Genomic DNA, 22874 nt, shown 5'->3' on the forward strand with positions numbered 1-22874 from the left:
CTGCGCCTGGTTTGTTGTCCTCTTCTTCCGTCCCGTCCTTTTGCGCAGTTTTATTGTTAATAACAGAAAGAGCTATCTTGCGGGGCAGCCAACCTGTCGCCGCAACAAAGGAATGAAAGGGGAGGGAAACATCTCCGTGGCAAACTCCCATGAATGAAGCACCCAGGAAAAGGTGAACTGTACTAAATAACAGGAGATTAAGCCGAATAAAAGTATTTGCAAGGTGTGTGGGTCATACCGAGGAAGAGCTGCGGCAATTTAGGAGCAGCAAGTGTTCCATGGTTTCCTGAGCTTTGCAGAAAGTACATTGAGCAGACCAAGTCTCAACAGATATGAGTAGATAAAATGATGATGATAATGATTTGAGCGTTACCTCGCATTTACACGAACCAGAGAATTTTGGCTTCCGTAAATGATCGAGGTGAATGTAAGCAGGACGTTCCCCGGTAGAAATTGTCTGGACTCCGGCGCACGCTGGCCTCGCTGGTAATGAGGCTGCCCACAATACGGCTCGAGGGCTCACAATCCGAGCCGGAGCCAGCCTCGAACCCTATCACGGGACCAGATCCGCCAGAGATAGACTCCTTACGTACAAAGAAATAACCGCTCATTACCGCCTCGACCGCCGTAGGTACCCCCCGGCTCACGCCAACCTTACTATTTCGGAAGAACACACGTGGCGTCTCCTTCAGACGAACACGTTCCCTAATCCCGCTATACTTCACCGAATACACCCTTCATTGTACCCTTCCCCAGAATGCCTTGCATGTGGCGCTCTCGCTACCCTTCCCCGCATCTGGGGGGGGGGGGGCCGAAAGATCTCTTTCTCCTAATTTCCTGTGATGAGCAGTGGGAGAAGGCGCTAGGGAGCTCAGATATAGAGGTAGAAACCTCCTTGTTCACCAGAGCTGCCGATGTCGCCGCCCGGCACAAGCCAGCGGCCACAACCGCCCCCTGAGCCACATAAAGCTCAATAAAAATGTTTTCTCTCTCTCTTAACGGGGAGAGTCTCACATGATGACGATTATGACGCCGTCAAAGTTTTGGCACTACCCACAAGGGGGAGAGTTGGCCTGGGCTAAATTAATTATTGTAATTCGATAGGACTTTAAAATACAAATTTATTTCCTGAAAGAATAAGGCCGTGAAATTAATGTTGGCTATGACTGAAATCCCAATTATCCATAAATACGCAACCGTTAGCTATTCAAACGATTAACAGCGGATAGGTAAGCTTGAATGCAATTTTAAACATTCCTTTTTGTGTACCTCAGATTTGCTGCCCTAATAGATAATATAAGTGGAACCGATAGGTTCAACCCTATACACTCAACTTAGTGGCTCCTTCAAAAGCAGGTGCCTAGTTGCCGAGAAGCGGCAACAGGTAAGAAAAAAAATGTTCATGAAAAGTCAGCATTATTCTTCTTTGCTTCTTTTTTTTCTACCGCTACTTATTACTTTTACATAAGTGCACAGCAGCACATAGAGGTATTTCTCAATGGTTCAACGAGAGGCCAATAAGTATACCTTGACAACACGTCTTCAATTGGCCTCATAACAATTATATAAGCGGTACACGAAACCGTCCGCATTATGTCATTTGTTTTCGTCCTTCACATCTATTTCTTAAAACATATATTTGCACTAGTTTCTATATAATTTTCCCGTGCTTTAAACGACCAGTTGGAAAATGGCGCTATAGAAAACCAATTATTTTGCTAGCTTAGGTTCTTTATTTTATATTCGTTTCTTTCTACACTTTTGCTCGTACACGCGAATTGAATTTGTTGCCAGCACCAAACATGAAATTCAGCAAAAAATGTTGTCATGACACTGCCTTAGTGGAAGCTGATGAACATCTTTGCTTATCATACTTTCAAAAGCGGAAAAAAATAATTAGACTGCATCCTTTAAAAGTCGAAGTGGTTGGTTTAGATTCTGCTGTTTGCCGTCCTTGTGTTTCTCGTAGTTTCCCCAACTGGTTGACGCCCCTTCACCCCGGAACAAGAAACGCACCCCAAAAAAATCCAAAATAACTTCATCACACACATCAAGGGCCTTGTAAACGCACAGATTGCATAAGAGTAGATACCAAAATATGTAATGAACAGGAGTGGTGTAAAGTACTCCAGCCGTTTCTTGAAAGTTAGCGTGCTAAAGCAGAGAATGGTTCTAAGCAGTTCAGTTGTGTCACCTTCGTCTACGTTCTGTTACGAGCGCTGTTACCACATGTTCTGATAATGACGCAGCCAGCCAACCTGCTCCCCACCCTAAGGTAAGTTAGGCTAGGCTACGTTGAGATTGCGGCTATAAGCTTACTGTGCTATCCCTAAAAATCACAAAGGTTCGGTTTCAGTGTATCATTTATGACTAAAAACAGGAACACGGCAAAAGAGTTACTTCGAGTGCCTTAATTGTTACGACTGCTGGTTGCTCCGAAAAAAATAACGGGCATAAGTTATCCATACTCAAATCTTGATGTACTTTAAAGTTTAGTCGATCTGACGTGGATGCTCAGTGGCTAAGGCATTGTGCGGCTGAGCCCAAGAGCGCGGGTTGAATGGCAAAACCGGTGGCTGCCATTCGGACCGAGGCCAGAAGCGAAACCTCTCGCGTGTTGATATTTAGGCGCACGCTACAGATCCCCATGTGGTGAAAATTAATCCGGAGCCCTCCACTACGGCGCGCCTCACAGGCCATGTGGTGCTTCGGCGCGTTAAACCACACAATCAATAAATCCAGCGAAAACCCAGTGGCTATGGCGCTTGCAGCTGAGCACAAGGGCACAGGCTTGACGCTGGCAGTACCGATCGTTTTTGTATAGAAGCAAAAAACAGAGGCAACGCCCGGGTGTTAAAATTGGGGTCCTCATTATTGAAACTCTTGCAGTCAATAGTATTTCGTAGCTCTCCCCAACCAAGCTCATCGTCACCTTGTAGCTTCGTTGCGCAAAGCACAAATTCTAACGCTCGTTTCGAAGACTGTGAGTACTTTTTACAAGCTTTTACTTTAAGTGAAGCTTTATATGGCGAGGGGAAAGAAACATTTGGTGGTCCTGTGTGCGCAGAAACCTCCTCCGGCACATTCGATAAGCAAACACGAAGAAACCAGGTTCGAGAGGAGTTTGAAGGACAGAGAGTGTGGCCGAGCTTCTCTCTATCGCAGCAGAAACGTGCACATGCGAGCTACTGCGTGGAGTACACATCAAGGTTTAACGGCTGGCAGAGGCGGCAGGCGGTGAAAGACAGGCAGCTTACGGTCAGCCATGCCCCGAGCCGAAACGGGAATGAAAAAATACCACAATAACCCAACGCATTATGGGAAATAATTTAATGGACCACGAGGAATACCGTAAAAACCCGCGTATAGTACGGACCCGTGTATAATACGAGGTGTAATTCGGGGACAGCAAAATCAGAAAAAAAGTTTTCATCTGCATATAATACGAGGTAAAGAGCACTGAAAACATTTATGTGCACTGCAGTTACCCTTCAGTCATTGCCAGTTTTCACTAGCACTGTCTCCCGACGTCCGTTCAGTCGTCGTCAGTTTCGCTGCCGCTGTCTCCTGAAGTCGCCTTGTTGTAAATGTCTTACCACAGAAAGTGGTTCTCAGTGCCGTCAAGGGCATTTGAGATGCCGCATTTCTTAAAAGAGCGACTGACGAGCTCCTCTGGGATGCTGGCCCCCGCATCCGCGATCCAGCCACAAAGCGCCGCTGGAGAAGCCCGCGTCAGCCATCCGGTAGCTGTCAGTTACGGGTCTCCTGCCCTCATCCACTCTTGGTAGCTGGACCTGATGCAGTCTTTGAAAGGCTTGTTGATGCAAACGTCTAGAGGTTGCAGCTGGGATGTCATTCCTCCTGGAATGACAATGAGTTCGATGCGGGGTTCGCGCAACTACTTCTTCACGGAATCGGCCAGATGGCAGCGAAAGGCGTCCAAAACGAGCACTGACGGCAACCCCCAACAGTGCTCCAGGCCGCCGACACCACACAGACTTTATCCAGTCAAGCACCAGTTGCTTTCTCCACCCGCGAATGCTGGCTTCGGTGTCGCCGAACTGCCGTCCTGCCTGATGGTCTCGGCATATAAAATAACTTTTCTTTTAATTGCCGCTGAATACTGCCTTCGTGCACCCGACATCGTGATAGACTTGCGGTGAACGTGCCGATCCTTCGCGTGGTCAAAACAATCAAAATGGTGCCGGCTGAGAGAAGCAGCAGCCAGCTAACGCCACCGCAAGATGGCCCACCCTCCGCTGAAACCGAAACCGAAAGTGCAAATTTTCGGGTGAAAACTTTGGGATCCACATATAATACGAGGCACAAATTTTACATAGTAAAATTGGGAAAAAAACCTCGTATTATACGCGGGTTTTTACGGTACCACGTCGGTGAGAAACAGCCGAACGTTACAGCTCCGCTGATCAACCGTGTGTTGGCAGTGCATGAGCACTTTCTCTTTCAGAAGCGGCTGCATCTCATTCACTCGCCTTGTCCCTCCATACTGCGTTGTTGTTGTCCGTCCACACCCCACCCCCGTTCTCCTCGCCGCGCGAGCTGCGCTCTCCGCCGCTCACCCCCTCTCCTCTCCGATAGCCAACACTCTCTCGCGAGGGGCAATGGATTGGATTGGATTGGCTTGGCTTGGATTGGCTTGGATTGGATTGGATTAAAGTGGATTGTGTTGGATTGTGTTGCGTCATAGCCGCGGCAGACGCACTGGCGCCGGTGAGTGCCCAGGTGAGAGCGAACACTCTCTCTCAACATCTGCGGGTGTGCGGCCCAGCGCGCTCTCACTCCGCCGGTGGGCGGAGCTGCGCGCAGTGCTGCGCATGTGCACTACTCTCTCTCTCCGCGGTCTCCTCTCTTTCGGGCGCGCTGCGCATATCCTCGGCATTCAATTGCGTGAAATGCATGCAGGCAATCAAGCGTGCCCCGCCATATGTGTGGCCAAGCGTCTGTTGCTAGGCGACGTTGTGCGCACGGCCCGCAGATCAGGCACGCCTCTTCTCCGTGCAACCATGTTACAGTGTACCACTGTAACCATCTGAGTGCGCCGTCACTCGTTACGTCGGTCGAGCCACCGAAGTCGCTACCAGCCTTAGGCCGGTGGCCACCGCGCTTCTCTGACCACTTGCTGCAATAAAGTTTTCTCCTCTTCCTCCTCCGCGGGATGGCGGCACTTGTCCAGTTAAGCACGACTGTGAAACGCATGACTGTGTTTCACGTTACGAACTCTTCGCCGAACACAAAGTATTGCGTCGAGTTCACTGTGAGTGCGATTAATAACATCTCTGTTGGCGCCACAGTGTAGAATCGGAATGGAACGGGGCAGATGACGCACGCCGGTGTCTTTTTTTTCTTCGGCGTGCGGCCGCAGTTGCCCAGGCTGCGCAGGGTGCGCCCTGCCCGTGGCGCATCGGCCATGTCTGTGGCCGTTTCTAGTGTTGCCAAGCGAAGAAATTGACCGCTAAACTTTTCAACGAATACCGTCTAACCGATGTGCCGCTCTCCGGCGGCCTTTCGGTCGACGGTTGCTCTCCGCTTGCGCTTGAACCCCCCTCAGCGTCGCATCACACCAGGGTTCCCGCGAGGGGAGGTGGGCGTAATTTTTTCTATTGCTGATCGCAATGTTGCATGACTAGCGAGTAGTTGTTCAGGCACTAAGTTCTATTTTTATTGCCGTGGTATGTCTCACACAAACTATAATAAAGCTAAAGAAATCTAAGAACATATATGGAATCAGCAATAATGATCTTTATCTATGACCAAATTTTCATGACCATGGGTATAGCATTAACTAAAAAGTGTTTTCGGGGAGCATCACCCCTTAAGGACGTTGAATGTGATGTTTCATATTGCGGAATATGTAGCCCAGTTAGATATGAAATCTGCCCTGAAGTTCTATTTTTGTTTCCGTGACAGGCCGACCATTTTTCCTCACGTACCTGCAAACGCAAGTTTGCAGACTTGTTGTTTTCAGTTTTTAAAAAAAGGTAATGTACAGTTCACCTTTCAATCGCTATATTTCTGTTTAAGAAACCAACACGAAAGGCACTGGTACCAAGTACCACTGCTTTACTCTAACCATGGGGTTGGTGGTTCTTGTATAATGTCATCCACCAACAACACAGGAATCGAAGCATTTACTTTAGAATCATTTCCTTTTATTTCAGATACATTTTAGAGATGTGGCGCTCGTGGAAACATTTTTTAAAAGTGCATTCATTTACAAGGCCTCGTAACAAGCATGCATAAGTATATTTTTTCGCCAACTATCAGAAATTGTAGAGTTATTGTACTTCTGTGTTTTTTATGGGCAAACAGCTTTTCGCATTGAATTTCAATCTTCATTCAAATACTTCAAAGAACCCCGGCTTCTCAAAGTGGTTCATCTTCGAAATGCCCCCTTTTACACAACTTTGGTAAGGCAGCTTTCGTTTGCGTAGAGGTACTTTTTGGTAACTCCACAGAGAAGATTGAAGATGAAATGGCAGTGGAGGCTTTCTTCTCGCAAGTGCATCTCTGCGATGAACAGCATACAGGCGTTTTCTGTAAAGAAGTAAAAACGTTTTGTTTTAGAAATTCCGGGCAATTCTACACATTTTCTTTGCGGTTCGTTAGAATCTGCACAAAATGTCAGCACTGATGCTTTTTGTCAAAAAAGAGCGCAGAAGTAAAATGAAGAAATTTGAATGAATGAAAGTTATACTGATCAAAGCACTAATAACAACGTTCAAAACAGTGTTAGTGACGACCCTTCTTTGCTAACGACATGTTCAATTTATTAATATATGCTGTGTTACGTTCTTCGCGAGTCACCACCTATTTAATCTCCAGCACAAAATGTCTGGCTCTTTTATATAATAGCTTAGAGGTGTTATGTGCAGTGTTTTCAGTGATTGGGCCCATATGTACAAGTTATTATATTCTAGTAATATGTTTTTGCGGTGAGTAAATTTTTATGTACCTTCTTCTTGCCTAAAACAGTTCGGTTATTTTTTCTGCTTGTACCTCATGTTGCTTGGGTTTTCGGCAACCTTTAGGGCATAGAATATCATGAGTATTACAACTCTTAAAAGCAACTATGTGACAATTATTTATGACTTTTGCAGAACCTTACCGCAGCACGGATCCAAACGATTTAACTTCGTGTGTGCTTGTGAGATCGGATAAATCGCCGTAGGGCCTTCCGAAGAACCTTCTCTTATAACCGCCATTTCCGAATTTTATGTGCTGAAGCATTTATTTTATTCTAGGTGTAGTCCTTAAATCTGGGCGCTTTCACGCGATGCAATGGATTTTTCTGCAGTTTTTATGTGTAGCATTCTTCCTTGAATACCCCCAGAGCCTCTACTGTATACACTGCTTCGCACAAAAAATGTACTTTTGGCGGAGTTAACTACATTACCCGCTGTAATCGCGTAAGTTGAAATGAGGTGTCGAACCGCATTAGAAAGAAAACAATATGAAGTAAAAAAAGCGACAAAGAATGAAAGTTAAGTTACGAAATCAAAAATGTAGATCACAGATTTGTCCTTCCTCAAAAAACGGTGACCAAATTTACAGAGCCAGAAATATTTGAAGGAGACCCGAATAAGAAATCGGTAAAACGTACCCTCCATATATCGCCTACATTTTCACACATTACATAAGGGGAGATTTGAGCCATTTAGTCGGTATAATGAGGTAAGTGTACAGATGCCGTCAAAAGTAATCGGAGCGCGAGAACTGTAACCGAGCCGCGTAGGGGTGCCGTGTAGCTGCAACGGCTGCAAACAAAAGCAACAGAACGCGCATGCGCACCTGCCGACGGTTATAGCCCATCTATACTTATCAACCGACTTATTTTAACGCTTCTTCGAGCGTTGTTCGAGCATACTGGTCTCAGCGACGGCGCCAATAGAATGTGGTATCTAGCAGTGTCGCTTACACATTTTCAGCGCAGAAGAGCTTCTGAACAAGTCTTGAAATCGCAAGAATCTGAAGTGAAAATTTTCGTTTTCTAATATTTTTAGGTGGGTCTGCTAGCAGCGCCGACGCTGAGACCGGTATGCTGCGAAGAGCGCTCGAAACCCCATTAAAAAAGTGGTTTAAGAAGTATAGCAGGGCAATCGGCGTCGGTAGGCACGCATGCGTGCTCTGCTGCTCTTGTTTACAGCTGGTGTAGCTACACGGCAATCCTATGCGGTTCGGCCACATTTCCCGTGCTACAATTACTTCTGACGGCAGCTGTACATGATCGGCTGAAAGAAACAAAGGTAGACTTTGAAACAACGAAATAAACCCAACGTAATTGGCTAATTATAGTCACATCTGTGTGAAAGAAACTTCTGATAAAGACCAGCGGTGTAAAAATGCTATGCAATATTGGCCAATTATCTGAATTTCTGCGGATTTTTTTTTGTGTTTTATCTCCTTATATCCCACAAAACAGTTCACTTCATAATACGTCGGATTTCTAGCAAAATAACCAACGTTTGACTATACCATGAACGGTTTTGCACTACTTAAACTACAAATTTTTGCAACACTGTGCCTTACATTACAATTCTCGTGGGAGGCAAAAAATCTTTAACTTGTCCGTTGTGTAATCTCCGTATTTCTTTTTTTAGCGGCCAAGAAGTAACTGTTCTTCCTATGCCTCATTTTCGGTAGAAGTAAACTTCGATGGAGGTTAGTTGCCGGATTATAAATCCCAGCTTGGAAGTATAGATGAAACGTAGTAAGGTTAACTGCGTGTGCAACTACTATAAAAAACTTTACAATCCCTTCCTGAAGAAAGTTGAGAGAGAAGAGCGAAAGCTTTCCGACATCAAATCTGCGTCAGAACTGCGCCAGGAGCTTCGCTAAAAAGTGCGTCCAAGCAATCGCCAAACCTTCAAAGGCCGAAATCGCAAATGAAGAACAAACTCATGCGACGATTTTTCATGCGACGCACTAAGTAAACAAATTTATGAAAAATCAAATGTATACCGATACGTGGTTTATGAGGTAAATGTACACTTTTGCACTCCTTCATGATCAATGCGTGTAGTGTCTTATCAAGAACAGTTAATTTTTTTTTATTTTTGAGTAACCGTTTTAACTCAATGCAAGCCTTCTTTTACGCACGCACCGTGTGTACAGAGATCTTATCAGAGCTTTTCGGTCGGCCAACCGGTCTATGGGGAAATGCATTCGTTTTTTGACAGGAGAACATTAGACCCCCAAAGAAAGCTCTCGCTTTAAAAAGAGTGGTAGGGTGCTAGGTACTTACCTCTGGAGGGATGAGGAAAACTTGTTATCTTACAGATGCTGCAGTCAGTGTACAAAACACTAAACGGCTTCGGATTCTTACCTGAAAGGTATTTAGTGCAAAACTAAAGGCGACAGGACAGGAAGGCGACAGGACTCAACTAATTATTTGGTTGTTGAGGAAGCATTCAATACTGAACAACACATTTTCTTTTTGGATCTCGTCATCAGAAGCATGTTCCAAAAAGAGCTTTTTACTTAATATGCCCGTATTATGCAACACTTACAAATATATTTTCCTTGATGATTGTGAATGTGTATTGATTTTCATCAAAACAATCTAATAAGTGCTCAGTATTAATTCTCAAAGTTTCCGGAGAGGCATTTGCCCTGCAGTGGGCGTGGACAGTCTGATTATGATGATGGTTACGTCTCAATAAAGTTCGTCTTTCTGGTTTGAAAACTGATTTTGCCACCGCGTTCCTTCTGAAATTCGGAGTTTCAAATTACGTTTTCTCTCGAGTACTCGCTTTTTGAATCTATCTAGAGTATCTCTTTTGACTTTCTATAAAAATTGTTCACAGAGGTTCAACAGAATCTCTATCCACTTTCCGTGAATTCTCAGAGAAATTTTACTGAGTGCCTATGCAATAACACCACAATTGCTTTATCAAGCCTTTACAATATTTACGGCGAAAATCCCTTCGTTTGGGGGCCGCTAAAGCATAGTAGCCATGTAACACCAAGTTGTAGTCAGGAATCACTGTTCGGGCCAATGTCGAGCTATGCTCAGGTTTTGACAGCCGAATGTCGCGGTTTGCTCCAGCCATGTTTTGCCCTAACTAGATCATCCAGGAGGATATGGCTTAGAGTCGAATTTCTTACCTACAAAGTAGTCGCAAGAAATACTAAAGAATGTCCTGCCCACATGACCGTATGTCAGTAATCGTGGCGAAGTCCAAATAAGGCACTTAAGTTCAATGTGGCAAATTTATATGCTTACGTAGCTAGCCATGACCACCAAACTGCTAAAAAATGTTCGACTACAATGCATAGAATAGACCAAAAATCTTATTCACAGCAGTTATAGGGGACTTGAACAGGGTAATTTAATGTGAGGGTGGCTGTTAGGTGTAAACGTGGAAAGGTTTTTGGCCTTTTTGGTTTGGCCTTATCTGGTGAGGCAATCTTTCCCCAAACGAAACAGGATATTAAAACAATCTCAAAACATATTCGGCTTTATGCAACCATGATAGGCATAAATATTTAGTTTCACTTTCGCTATGTATTCACAAAAGTATACCATACCTTCTGGAGGAACTGATTCCAGCACGTTTTTTACCACCTGGCCCACAGAGGACGTTAACTTGGTCCTGAGGGTCCTAGAACAAAGCATATAAATAACACGTCGTAGTAACATTTTTTCGTGACACTAGCGCAGTCGTTATAACACATGAGCATCGCGGTAACACTAGCAGAAACAACCAAGGATGTGTCTTTCTAATGTAGCTACGCAATGTAGCAGGCGAATTGAGTGCTACTTGAGTATGTCGTGCCACCAAAAAATTTAAAAAAGATGGTTCAGGTTTTGAAATTCGAGTCCTGTTTTTCGTTTCTTTCTCTCTTTATATACTGCAGCATTACAGTGGTCAGTACACACCAGAAAGGCGTGTCTGCCCAGTGAATTCGCATTCGATGTAAAGCAGCTATAGCCCTAATATACATATACTCGACGAGGGAGGGTAGAGTTTACACACAGGCTCTTTTTACTTTCACCTTCCCGCGTTTACACAAACTGCATCCAAAGAATCGACGTCACGGTGCGGACCGGCGGGATTCGCAGAAAAGGACCTGGTCAGCTCTTTAGAGCTCGCCACCTCAACCCAACGAAAGAGTCAATCCACACCTGCCTGCGGTTCAAACGGACTTCCCCGTTGGGCGTTGAACTCAATCCGCCGTCTCATGCATGGGTCAGCTGAGCCGAAAAACAAACTATTTGTCTCTACCCATACCCCCCCCCTCGTCAAGCCCAAAAATGCTTATGTTAGGGACGTCACCAACACTACTGTTCGTTCTGTACATGTATTTACCTACCTTCATTTCACGCCTTTTTCACAATACAAGCACGGATTTGCGAGTTCCACACCACGCGTCACCAACTTATGAAACCTCGATCGTTATTACTCACTTATCCCCTGTAGGTGAAAAGGTGATTCGGTAGTCGGCAAAGCCGTTGTCAACTGGTGTCACGCGAGTGAACTTCACGCAGCGTGCGTCTTGCGGCACCTCTTGAACGGGGACGTTGCTGTACACGAGGAACGTGCTTACGTTGACGTCGTTACACTGCGGAAGAGGAAGAAGGCAAGGAATAAATTGGCATTGGACGATCTTTGATGCGGTTAATAGGAATGCAGGGCGGAAAAACCACCGGCTCTTGTGTATCAAATCTCCGAGCAACTTCTTGAACATACAGCCTGTATTTGCGAATAGTGTACTTGAAACACGTTGGCGAACAGAACTGCATAAAACTCTGGTTCCCATCATTATTCTTTTCTTATCGTATTCGATGCAGGGCTTACCTTTTCGTGGTCTGTATATCTCCCAAAGGCAGGTGGAAGTATCAGGTATGCAAATGAACTGGTCATAATATTGAAAATGAAAAAAATGACGCAAAAGAGTGTCATCTGCATGGTAGTAACGTGTTACGTCGTTGAAAACTTGGACTAAATTATGGGCGGCTTTCAATAACCGTTAGCCGTGGTGGATCCCTGCGTGCACCCACTCAGAAAAGTGGCGTTTGTTTTACTGCCAGGAAAAAAGACGCAGCTGTTTATCGAGCCCGTAATACGGAAATAACCATTAGCAGCTGCTGTGTCTGTTGTGGTGTGTCGGTGAATGTTGATGGGACAAAGGAGAGGTAAAAAAGTAGTGCAAAATGCAACAGGGCGAATCCCTGTTTGGGCTTTTGAACTCCGTACTTTTAGGATTTTGTTTTGATGCCATCAAATAGCATCTGCGACAAGTGTTCCTGTGTGTGGCGGTACGAAACGAGATTGCAGACAGAGATTAATACGATTGACGGTTTTGGCGCTATAGAGAAGTTAGTACGTCGTGAAATTGCCTGTACGCCCGGTGCTGAGCACAGGGGCTTTCGGCGACCCATAAAACTTTAAACAAACAAAATTCTAGATGGTGTCAAATCTGAAACAAAATTTCTTTATGGGCACAGAATCATTGTGTACCGTAAAGTCACTTTCCCATAGTGCTGCGTACTCAGTGTGCATAAACGAATCATTCTTCCTAGTAGTATCAGCATAGTTTAATTTGTTTCTCCCCATATAACCCCTGTACATAAAAACCCCCGTACAAGCAGAACACATTACACAATTTTTCACTTTGAAGAATTGCTCAAATACTGCAGAGTATTCGTGCGAAGTGTAGATGGTGGTACTCTACTACAATTTTGTGCCAAATGCTACCAAAGGAGTCACTGTTCCTATCATTTTATTTCCAGTTACAAGTATAAAATCTCGCCATTTTATTGCACGCGGCCAAGCCTACCAGCATCTGTAAACACCGGTCTCGTATTTTCAATTCATTGATGACCCCCACTGAACGCAATGGTAAACAAAATCAGACAGCCTCCACCCTCTGACGTGAGAAGTCCAGCGACGCTGGCCCTGTGTTGGGATCTGCTATGTTGGGATTTAGCTATATTACGTATTTGCAATGTTGACTTATAAAGACAGCAGCAACATCTCCATTTCACAGACTTGGGACACGCATACTGGTGAGTAGAGAAAAAGACGTCTTATTGAAGCACAGCAACGCCAGCCACGGCGCAGGATCTGGTAGGCCGCACAGATGGCCGCCGAAGAGCGTGCTGCATTGCGAAATGCCGGGGCGGAGAGAGACGCCTCGCGTGGCGAGGAGAATACGGGACTCGGGAAAGGGGCGGTGCTTTAGAGCGGAGTATAAAGTGCGGCTGTAACTGTACTCCCTCCGGAGATGGCTATGCATCACCAGAGTCCTTCAATTGAAGGACTCTGGCATCACTGAGCTGCGCACTATGTGGGAAAGCCAGCATACACAGACCAAGCTTACACCGATCCCGATTAAAGGGGCCCTACAACGCTTTTTTCCAACCTATTCTGAAATCCTTAAATTCTTGCAGAACATAGTGAACCACCACATCAACTATTTAAAGTAATGCACGCAAAGTACCTCAGTCAGAATTTACTGCTCCATGCCCATCAGGTAACTTAGAGAATTGTACAAAATATTTTTCTGTCTTTTCCTGTCACGGCATTCTTCGGCCGATGGAATTACGCCATTAAAGCGGTGTACAGCGGTTATTGGCGAGATTTTCTTCAGTGGCCGCACTGAACGCGTTCGATAGAAACTTCAAAAATAAAACCACAAAAGCAAAAAAGAAACAGGCGGCATATTTGATGCGACAAGCAAATTACCCAGTGCATCTCCGTGCAGGCGATAACTATACCTTTCGCAGTGCTTCGAGACGCAAAGAAAAGAATGAGACCGTTTATCGGAGGTGTTGCAGAGTAGCTTTAGACTCGCTTCGCGGATAAAAAATGCATTGCTGCGGAGAGTTATTTTGAGAGCAATTCAAGCCCCCTGATATCAAAATATGGGAGCCCTAGAGGCTTTATTTTTTATTTTTTCATACTCTCGCACTTGTTGGTTTAAACGTGAACTGCCGCTAGTGACGATCTACTATATCCCAGCCATAAACCGCTTCTCTGTGAAGATCGAGTAATTATTTCATCCGCAGTGTACGACTTCTCCGAGCGTAGGTATCTAATCTCCGACATCATCTGCCCAACACTAAGGCGAGAGACTTAAGCTTTTTACATTAACTTGCACGAAATGAAGCAGCGTGCGAAATCTGTCGCGATGAATCAGCGCAGTGGTGTAGAACTTTTTAACTTGTTAGGTTTGGGCGGCGCCATTCTATCGGTGGCCAGCACCGACTGTCTGCGCATGCGCGGCACAGTATAGAACATGGCAAGATGTAAAAATGTGAACAGGTGAAGGGTGTTTATAGAATTACACAATTAACCGATGCCGCCAATAGCAGCCAATGCTTTTGCTACGTCACGGGAGCCCTGACAGCAGCAGTTTGGGGCAAGGCGCAGATGGCGTCATGCTGATGCCGACGCTGGTAGGGTATCCGTTCTGAGCTTTGAGCAGCCTGGATAGGCTAAATTAGATTCAAAATATCTTATGCTGAACGGTTACTGTTGGAAACACAGGGCGGTTATCTCCATATCACAAGAAATCTTTTTACGCAGTTATCACAGTTTTCAAATTTCGTGTCGGTCCTCCTTTAAAAAGAAATATCAGAACTTCTGGGCACTACAGGGCATACGGCTGGAAAGGCAGCTGGAATTTGGTGAAGGTAGCGGTACAAACCACGTGAAGCAGTAAAACTGTATCGCATGAAGAAATGTGGTAGTAAACGTACAAGCGCACTACCACTACACTCAGCTTGAATGAAAACTTGGAAGTTGGGAATCTTTATTTTATTACCCTGGCGTACATACCACGCATACAATTTTATTTGCGTGCTGTGGTTAAAAAAGTGAAGACTTCCTCTATCCGACGTGTGTGCATAATTTTGTGCATGCAATCAATGCGTGCACGTTGAAGTAGTGCCCCATTTGTCGGTGTCTTCTTTTTGCTGTGTGTGTGATTCCAACTATTTTGTTTGCGAGTGCACCAACCAGGTCAATTATCACTTTTTCGAAGTTTGTAGGTCACCTGCGTACCTAATAAAGAATGCATAATTCATATGTAGTAAACGAACTTGACTCAACAAAAATAGTATTCTCTGCAGACTTCTGCAGACTTCTACAGACCAACTGGTATTCCAACCCGGTTACGTACAATCACTGTTACCCCGGGCAATATTCTGACAAGTGCCACGGGTGCAAGGACAGGGCAGACTTAGCACACATGCTGTGGGCCTGTCCACAGGCGACAACGTTAGGTCGCAACTTCGCTACTGTAGAGCAATGGGAGACCGTATTCTTCAGCTCCGACCCAGCGGATCAAGTCTGGGCGATTCAGCTGGCCGGAGACGCTGTTACAGCCCAAGGGCTCTTGGCCGACCTCTAGGATTAGAGGCGGTTATGCAATAAAATTTTCACTCACTCCCTCACTCCATTTGTCCCACCCCACATCTAACTATAATTAGAAGCGTGACGACTAGAAGCCTATACGCTCAATGTTATGCTGTAAGAGGTGAATTCATGTAAGCACTTATCACACCATTTTCATTCTAAGGCATTAATTCTAATGTTTCATTCACAACACCTTGCAACGATCGTCAGAGGCAGCTGGCGCTCTCGGAACTGCTCGGTGAACCGTGCATCGAATGTGAGCGTATGGTAGACGCAAATCAGTCTGCCGCATGTGGTGCAGGCCAGCTGTGCTCGTAAGTGAATGAGCGGTTGGTAGTGACACGACCAGCCTGCAAGGGTCGATGACTCGGTATATCTAAAACCAGATTATACACGGGTCATTTTGTTTATTTTTACTAGATGAAACCAAGCTTCAAAAAAAGGTGAAACACAATTTTACAGGCTTTCAGTGCCTTCATGCCATAGAAAAGAAAAACATGTGTCACCCGCGAATCGAAGCCGGGTCAACTGCTTGAAAGGCAGCTATGCAAACCACTATACCACCGACGTTTGTCTATCTTTTTGGCTAAAGGCACAAAATACTCATGTAAAACAGTGGTGGTGGTGGGGGGGGGGGGGGGAGATCAACCAGAGTTGTTGATTATGTAAAAAACCACTGCCATGTTTACACCTGGCAGCTATCTGTGCACTTGTATTACTGCGAGGTCATACATAACTGACAACTCATCATCACGACCTAGCCTAATGAACACTTCGCGTATTTTACGAACATTTTCCACGAAATAAGAGCAGCATGAACGCGCATCTGCATCGGCATTCCTAACCGAAAGCGGCTTTATAAAGACGGTCGTGTTCCTAACAGCCATTCCTAAGCATTCTGAGCATTCCCAACGCCTAGGAATTCTTTTTTTCTTAAGCAGCACCGGGAGCAACCCGCTACAAAATTTCTTGGTGCGGGCTTCATTCAATTGCTCCGAACGTTTGTTCTTACAGCGGAAGAATAAGCGCGCCTAGGGTAGTGACCATGGTGGACGAGGCGGAAAAAAGCACAAACGCATTCTTCATGGAACTCCTAGCAGAAATTTTAACTATTAGGTTACTTTTGAAAATGCTTGCCTGTACAGGCTTGTTACAAACCAGTTACGCTAACCGGTGTACACAAATGCTGTGTAAAATTTTCGAAATGGCAAACATGTACACTAGTTATTTCATACACAACACAGCCAGGTCAAGTTAGGAGGCTATCCAAAGGAATCCAGGACGTACCTGCGAGCTGCTCCGAGATGCGCTTGAAGAGCTCTTGAATGGCAATGCTATTGCCAATGAAAGTAGCCGACTTCCTCAGACCACGCGGCGGAATGTCGCAGACAGTTGTCTTGACGTTGTTGGGGATCCACTCCACAAACTACGAGGAGTTTCTGGTTTGGACATTAACCATTTGTTCGTCCACCTCCCACATGAACACGCGGCCACGGAAGATGGCCGCCATGGTAAGGTACCGGCCGTGTCGAGGGTCGCACTCCGCCATCACGTTCTTGGCATCGAACATATGCTGGGTGAGCTCGGGAACAGACAGCGCTCGGCACTGCTCCGCACCCCCGGCAGTCAGCGGGGCGAAGCCTGGCATGGAGAAGTGGAGCATCTGGAAGAGAACCATGTTCACGGCCAGCTTGCGCAGGTCAGCATTGAGTTTTCCGGGGAACCTGCGTGTGTTATGAAGGTAAGAAGGCAAAGCGTGAAATACAAAGATTGGTTTAACAATTGGTCCAATCCACGCTGTGAAGGGAGTTTGAAAACTAAGCTGTAAACGACACCCACACCAACTTCACCTGCGACGTCACTTGAGTTAACACACAAGACTCTACGAAAAGTAAAACCGGAGATTCTGCAAGCCGTAACCTGGAATTCGCGGAGGCGGCGGACTGAACGCAGCAGCGGCCGTGCGTCGGGAGAAAGAAAACGGAGAGGAGCGTCTTTCCAAGGACGAGACAGCGAAACCTCACCATCCTGATGTGCTAGCTTGGGGCTACACCACCGTACGTCACAGGTGCGGACACCGAACAAATTCGGCATCTGAGCTTAGTGACTCCCTTTGATATTCATTTAAACTAGTTTAGTAAGTTTTGGAATAGCGAGAAAGCTGAGGGAACTTTTATAATCGCTAATTATCAGAACCGGTTTCTCCTTTCGCTTTTTCTAATACTTGTTAAAACACAACCAAATTGGTCTTCACCAGTTCAGAAAACGGGGCCCAATTCGTGAAAAGCAGTGCGCAAACGCTAGTGTTTCTCTTGCAGCCTTTTGTCTGTATGTGGTCTTTACATTTCGTTTTCCCGCCCTGCACACTAATCCTTCACCTATCTTTGCCGTACGATTGCTTAACTCCATCAGGTGCAGGTTACCCAGAGGGTACTGTCAAACAAGTGAATCAAGCCGTGCGAAGAAACCGCGCAATGGACACGAAGCTGCGCCAAATCAGGCCCAAAATAACTGTCGCTAAAGCAGACGACAAAGCCGTCCAGACGACGCACCCGCCGGTGTGTGCAGGCACCTGCACGCGGGGAACGATGGGTAACCATTCGCCGCGCCATCTACCTTGTGCTCCAGAGTGAAAAGCCCCCTCCCCTCCCTATCAGCGTTGGGAGTTCCTTGTTGCGCACGTCACGAAGAAACCGTTGAATTGAAAATTTATTGCAAAAAAGTTTTATTACAACCAACATGACTAAGGTACCTGTAATGTACCTCTATTCTATCTGTATTTGTTCGTTGTGTGCACTTGTGAGGCACGGTGGGGTGGCCCCAGGCTAGCACATCAGGATGGCGACGTTCGGCTGCCTCGTCCTTGGAAAGACGCTCCTCTCCGTTTTCTTTCTCCCGACGCACGGCCGCTGCTGCGTTCAGTCCGCCGACCCCGCGAATTCCAGGTTACGGAAGAATATCTGGCTTTACTTTTCGTAGAGCCTTGTGTGTTAACTCAAGGGACGTCGCATGTGAGGTTGGTGTGAATGTCGTTTACAGCTTCGTTTTCAAACTCCCTTCACAGCGTGGATAAAAGCCAATTTTTAATCAATCTTTATATATCACGCTTTGCCTTCTTCCCTTTATAACGCATGCAGATTTCCTGGACAACTCAACGCCGACCTGCGCAAGCTGGCCGTGAACATGGTTCCCTTCCCGATGCTGCACTTCTTCATGCCAGGCTTCGCCCCGCTGACTGCCGGAGGTGCGCAGCAGTACAGAGCGCTGTCTGTTCCCGAGCTCACCCAGCAGATGTTTGATGCCAAGAACATCATGGCGGCGTGGGACCATCCACACGGCCGGTACCTTATCGTGGCGGCCATCTTCCGTGGCCGTATGTCCATGCGGGAGGTGGACGAACAAATGCTCAATGTCCAGAAGAGAAACTTCTCGTACTTTGTGGAGTGGATCCCCAACAACGTCAAAAAGACAGCTGTCTGCGACAGTCCGCCTTGTGGTCTGAAGATGTCTGCTACTTTCATTGGCAACAGCACTGCCATTCAAGAGCTCTTCAAGCGCATCTCGGAGCAGTTCACAGGTACGTCCTGGATTCCTTTGGATAGCCTCCTAACTTGACCTGGCTGTGTGGGGTATGAAATTAAGACTACTGCTGATGTTTGCCATCTCGAAAATTTTACCCAGCACTTGTGTTCACTGTTTAGCATAACTGGTTTGTAGCAAGCCTGTATAGGCGAGCATTCTCAAAGGTAATGAAATGGTTAAATTCCTGCTAGGAGTTCTATAAATGCTACTGATACACGCGTATGTAGTTCTCCAGGCGTGCCAGCAATGCTAATCTAAATTTCTGGGGTTTTACGAGCGGAAGCTACAGGGTGTTACGAGGCCCGATGTAATTAATACGGCAGGAATAATTTTTATCACGTGGGGATCCAATGGCAGTATTGGTGCCTTTAGATTCTACTTTGGTTCTTTTTCCCAGGAGGGACTTGACTTAATGTGTGCACTCAGTCTTTGATTGTCTTGTGAGCCGTATCACCTCTTTTCCCTGTTCTTTGCGCAGCCATTCAGCCGGAGCAAGGCCTTCCTCCACTGGTACACCGAGGAGAGCCTGAACGAGATGGAGTTCACCGAGGCAGAGTCCAAAATGAACGGCGTAGTCTCCGAGTACCAGCAATACCAGGAGGCGTCGGCCAACGGGGAAGGAGAGTTTGAGGATGTGCCCGGAGCAGACGTCAATGTCTGACACCTCTACGTTCCACTTTTTTTAACCAGTGTGTTTCCTTTGTCTCCTTTTTTCTCTTCCTTTTTATACTTTTGTGCCTCGTTTCTACTTCGTGTTTCCTGTGTTCTCTTTTGGGGTCCTCGTTTTCCTTTTTCTCCGCCTACACTTTACCTTTGAGGAAAGAAATTTTGTTCCAGGACTTCACGCTTTTGTCAGTATTCGCTTTTTTGTCAGTATTCGCTTGTCAGTATTCACGCTTTTGTCAACATTCATAGCAGTTAACTGCAATAGTTTACTTTCCAAAGAAAATATTTGAGAACACTAGCCTGAGTAGGTAGCTTCTTCGGGTTTACCAACACCGCATGAGTTAAAACACCCTTACACCGCTTCTCATACGTCGCAGCCGGTAGCTCCTCCAACAACATTTAAAAAAATACTTTATATTGAACAGATGGGTTAAAGAGACTGGGTCGCCACCAGGCTGGTGGCAACTTAAGCACCAAATTAAACCAAGCATTGCTGGATTTTTAGGCCTGAGCTTCCCACTGCTCGCTGCTGGTGATGAGTGGGGGAGGGGATCTTGGTTGCATTCCAACATGCAGCGTTTGAGTGGTGTGCACGCTTTAGAAACGGGGCATTGAGAGCGAAATTGTACCTTCTGCGCTGAGCTCAAAACTCCTTTGCGAGTGCTTCGCGCGTGATATATTCGACAATGGGAAAAAAAGAAATGAACGGATACGAATAATTTTGCGATTAGGTGTGGCAGGAAGGATGTGCGTTGTGGCAAAAGGGACTCTATTGTATTGAGCCTCACGAGTTTGACCACTCGAGCGACTTTTTTTGTTGTTCGCAGTAGCGTTAGGACAGAGAGCGAGAGCAAACTTTACTCGGCAGTTCAAGTCCGAACCTCAGAGTTGAGTCTTCGGAGAAAGGCGGTGTTCCATGGTCCTCCGACGGTGCGGGCTTGGCGGAGGTGCACAGAGTCTCAATTTGGGCAGCCGACAGGGACCACAGAGCGGCCCGTAGGTTTTGGGCGGGAGCAGTGCAGCTAGACCACGAGTAGGGAATATCAGGGGGGAACGGGTTGGTCGAAAGGAATGTGCGGGACGAGGTGTCACCAACACAGCGCCAAAATGTGTTTATTGTCCGAGCCATCCCATACCTACTAGTGCAGATAGCCTGGTGACTTCTGTATGTAGGGGAGAGAGATTACAGGTGAGGGACAATGTCTCTGCCGGTCTAATATATGTAACGTGTCTTCGTCACATGCATTAACTGGGGAGGGAAGTACCATTCTTGCTGTGCGCAGGTTGTCGAGATGTCCGGGGCGCCTTTTTTGATGCATTGATCCTCTTTGCGATTGTATTCTTCCGGCCACAGCTAAGGGCTGCCCGGGAAATGAGCATCGCGGCCAGAGCGTCAGCTCGTTGATTACCCTCTATGACTTGGTGGACAGGGATCCATTCGAAGAAGACGTGTAGCTAGGGATGAGCTTGCATGTTTGTAGTCAGGCTAGTGTGGACAGGGGATGGAATATTGTTCGTGCCGAAGCTTCGTAGGGCTCCCTGCCTGTCCGTGCGGACTGTAGTGTGATAGGTCCGATGATGGTGAAGTATAATGACTTCTCCAGCTTTAGTCTCTGCAGGTGTGGGCGAGGGTGACTCGCGTTCGTGAACATCGCGCAGACATGCGCGAAGCTTGTCGGAGCTGTGTTCTCGAAGCTCGTTCACTTGATCTTTTCGTAAACGTGAAATGGACTTCGGAACCTACTTCAAAGGAAAACGCAATGTCGATTTTTATGGAAGGCCTCGTTTGATAAAGAGAAAACTTTCCGAGCTGGTCGACGATCCTGAATCCGCAGACATTTTTGCCACCATTCCGTACCTGAGCAGCCTCCACTATCGCAGAGCCATCTTTACATCACTTCGCCCTCGACTCACGACTCGCAAGATACTACATTGGACCCAAAACTCCGGCTTCGGCCTTTCACGTACAAAACTTTTGGGTACAGACAATTTTTAGGCAAAAGGCTAATCAAATATGATTCATTACCGACTTATTTTTTTCTATCTCATTATTCAGTAGCTTTAAAGAATAATGTCCTTGTTCTGCGCAAGCCTGGCTTTAACATGGCCCGTGAAGTTGACCCGTTAGCCTGCGCCATACATGCTTATCGGATAAATTTTTGAGTGGGTTTGTGAAGCGTATTCAAGTTAGCTTCATTGGAACCCGCATCTTTGGTTTTCAGAGGGCGTAATGGGTGTGCGCCCATCATGTCCACAAAGGGAGAGACAGAGAGAAAGAGAAGGAAGAGAGGGAGAGAGACGATTTTCAGTAAGTCTGGCGATATTCGTTGAGCTACAGCTAGATGTTAAACATATGAGAAATACAACAGTAGAAAAATACAGAATGCATTACCTGATCAGTGTATTCTGTTCTGCAGACATTGTTAAAATATAGACACATCAAATGAAATGTTTAGAAGTGAAGTAGCACATGACATCTTCTGACGGACCGAGGAAACAGCAGGACAACTTGCAGCAGAACTCGGTGCGCTGCGAATTATCGCACACCGCATACAGGCGGCCAAACACCCTGAAACTCCTGAATAATACTCGTCGCATCTTTCTCTCTTTCTTGGACTCTCCGTTATTAGTACGAGAAAAAACTTCGGAGACACCCCCGCATTTGCTTGACTTCGTTGCGTCACCTAAGCGCGGTGAGGGATGGAGCCGTACTACCATTTCAACAACTTCGACTGTGGAGCTGAACTTTGGCTTCGATCGTGAAAGAACACCACGGGGATACATGTCCCCATCGGTGGTGCTATCCAAACGGCCTTCATATTTCCCGCGACAACATATTGTCCCAATCGAGTGTTCATTCAACGCGATTCAACGTGTGAAAGCGCGGCGTCGTTCGATTGTGTCCGACAACCGTCTGTTGGACTCGCCTTGCCCCAGCTGCGATGTGAAAACGATTGGAGAGGCAAAGGGTTTTCGCAGAGATAACCACTTTGTGATGCGCGGGCCCGTAGGCGCGGTGCTTGTACAATCAAGTCGACTTATAACGATACCGTTTATAACAATATATCGGATATAACGGTGAACAGCTATGGCACCGTCAACTTTGTATTCTTTCTATAGTAAAACAAACCGCTTATTACAATTCTCCAGCGCCACGATATCGGATATAACGATTGAATCCGGTTATATTGTGCACCAAAATTGCAACAGTGACGACTCTAATGACGTGGTTGCGCAGCCTAC

General features: G+C 46.2%; 2 pseudogenes across 1 annotated transcript; one reads left to right on the top strand and one right to left on the bottom strand.

Moving 5' to 3' along the window:
• Nucleotides 1-6201: 6201 nt before the first annotated feature.
• On the bottom strand, nucleotides 6202-17477 carry LOC144141886 (uncharacterized; annotated as a pseudogene). Its single transcript, XR_013316736.1, has 7 exons — nucleotides 17440-17477; nucleotides 16671-17107; nucleotides 13014-13027; nucleotides 11429-11583; nucleotides 10549-10622; nucleotides 9263-9343; nucleotides 6202-6555 (listed from the first exon to the last, which is right to left on the bottom strand). The product of XR_013316736.1 is annotated as an uncharacterized LOC144141886 (transcript).
• A 380-nt stretch (nucleotides 17478-17857) lies between these two features.
• LOC144141888 (tubulin beta chain pseudogene) lies at nucleotides 17858-19753 on the top strand (annotated as a pseudogene).
• Nucleotides 19754-22874: the final 3121 nt, after the last annotated feature.

This window comes from Haemaphysalis longicornis, unplaced genomic scaffold, assembly GCF_048455015.1.
Source record: "Haemaphysalis longicornis isolate Haplotype H1 unplaced genomic scaffold, Haemaphysalis longicornis Haplotype H1 scaffold_6, whole genome shotgun sequence".
NCBI lineage: Eukaryota > Metazoa > Arthropoda > Arachnida > Ixodida > Ixodidae > Haemaphysalis > Haemaphysalis longicornis.